Source organism: Nematolebias whitei, chromosome 23, assembly GCF_014905685.2.
Source record: "Nematolebias whitei isolate Nwh7 chromosome 23, NemWhi1, whole genome shotgun sequence".
Taxonomy (NCBI): Eukaryota; Metazoa; Chordata; class Actinopteri; order Cyprinodontiformes; family Rivulidae; genus Nematolebias; species Nematolebias whitei.
In genome coordinates this window covers 8946406-8948684 of record NC_056520.1, presented here as the reverse complement: position 1 = coordinate 8948684, position 2279 = coordinate 8946406, and positions in this window count along the sequence as shown.

Here is a 2279-nt window from a genome sequence, read left to right as displayed (position 1 = left end):
AAAAACTGTAGGTTAATTTGTTTTCAGTGTAGTACATTTTTTGACCACCTGATGGCAGTATAAGACTGTTTGAACCGAAGGATGGATAGTGAGGGAGTGAGCAGCGTGTCTTTAAGAAAAATGGAAGGGAGGTCCCTTGACGTGACATGGACTGTCTCTCTTCGGTTCTCAAAATGGCGGACGCTCGGTTTGGTTTGAGCTCTTTAGCATAGCATTTTTCACACAAAGCTTTTAATAAAAAATTAGTAAACAAGTTCTCAGCTTTTTTTGTGTTTTTTTGCAGAGAAAAACAACTTTTTAGACGAAGGCACGGGTTTCAACCGTGAATTTTGGAGCTTCGACAAGACGGAGGTTTTTTCTCTAGGTCGGCCTGTTAGCTTAGCTCGTAGCTTAGCTTCTCAGCTTAGCTGCTTTTAATGAACCAAAAACGTGACTTTGGACGTTTAAAACAGATTTTAAAGAGAAAGGGAGGGGTCAGTGAAGATGAGCTTTTTGTCATCCGGTGTCTTCAGTAGAAAGAGACACGAAGAAACGATAAAGCCGATAAATGAAAATGAGGTCGATTCATGCGATTAATTGATTTATTGTTTATCGTGACAGGCCTATGTGCGGCTGATTTTTCCCCAAAACACAACAAACGATGATAAATGTGCTTTTAAATTCAGATTTAGATTTTTTACATTTATCCTACAAATGATTCCACTTGTCGTTTAAACAGTCCTCCTGAAAGTGAGGACCGTCACCCCTCATGCACGTCTGTGCATTATTTGCATTTAGTGAGTTTTCATAGCTTTGGTCGAAGAAGCAGCTCTGCAACAAAGAAGTAGACGGCACCAACGGGCTCCGAGTTGAAGCCCGGCCTGCGATGAAAGAGCACTCGGCTCCACGGTCCTTGAAAACTCCACGAAGGTTAGAAAACTTCACCGAGCAGCGCCGCAATCCGAGACATCTCGCAGCAGCTCCACCTTCAGAACAACAGCTCTCGGCGGGATCCAAGGTTGGAGAAAGAAAAAACAAGACTGAAGTGGCAGAAAGTGGAGAAGGGTGAAAAAAAAAAAAAAAAAGAAGCAAGACGAGAACGAAAGAGCCAGATGAATGTTAACGGTTGTCCAAGGCTGCTCAGATTGGATCAATTGAGCTGTGACGAGTGGTAAACACGGTGGAGGATGCGAGGGCTTGAATTCAGAGCGAGGCCTTTTGTCTTCCAGTGAATCCAGTTAAACTGAAGGACGAGCGGGAATGAGACTCCGCAGCCCGATCCAATCGATGATGTGGGCTCCGTCGAGTGAAATCTTCCCACTGATGTGCTCAGTAAAAAAACAATCGCGTCACGATCCTCGGCGCTCTGTATCCTTGCTCCTTTACATCTTCTCTGTGTCTCCGGTTGTTTTCTCCTTTTTAGTTCTTTGGCTGATTCTAACGTCAGGGAGGCGTTCGATCCGTTTCGGTACGCGGCAGACTAAAAACTTGTACTTCCTGCCTCTTTGTTTACTCGATTCCAAGATTAACCTGTATAAATAAAGGTTAATGAATTAATTATTATACAACAATCGTTAGCAACGGTCCGGCCGAGCAAAGACCTTGGATAACATTTGACCTTGATTTGTGACCTTGACCTTGGAGCCGGGCTGATGAGAAGCGCCTGGTGACGATGCGTACGTGTATGGAGTTTCATTAAATCAAACTTTTAGGAATCGTCCCAAAGAGCTCTGCGGTACTTTATTTCCTGCGCAGGTAAAATAATTATTTGTTCAATTCCCCGAAGAGTTCCTTTTGAGTTGAGTTGAACTGCCGACCCGGAGTAATTATCCGTGTAATGACACAACCCCGGGGGGGAAATGGGATCCGCCAACACACAAATAAGCCCCCAAACCCCTGAAATTCCCAGAGTAGAACGGAAAGGCTCCTGCTGACAGCAGCAACGGCGGGAGAGGATTTTACTCACGACTTACATTAAAGTCCGGACTAGGAGACCGGCCTGCGACAACAAACGAGAATAAATGACCAGTTTAAACGTTACAGTTCAAAATCAAACGAGACTTTGATGAAGAGTTGTTGTGCATCAAAATACAAACGCTCAGGAGACAATTTTGACCAGTCCGTGTACTATACAGTTGTTGTACTGTACAGTTCATGTACTGCACTGTACAGTTGTTGTACTGTACTGTTCATGAACTATACAGTACATGTACTGTTCATGAACTATACAGTACATGTACAGTACATGAACTATACAGTACATGTACTGTGCAGTTCATGAACTGTACAGTACATGTACT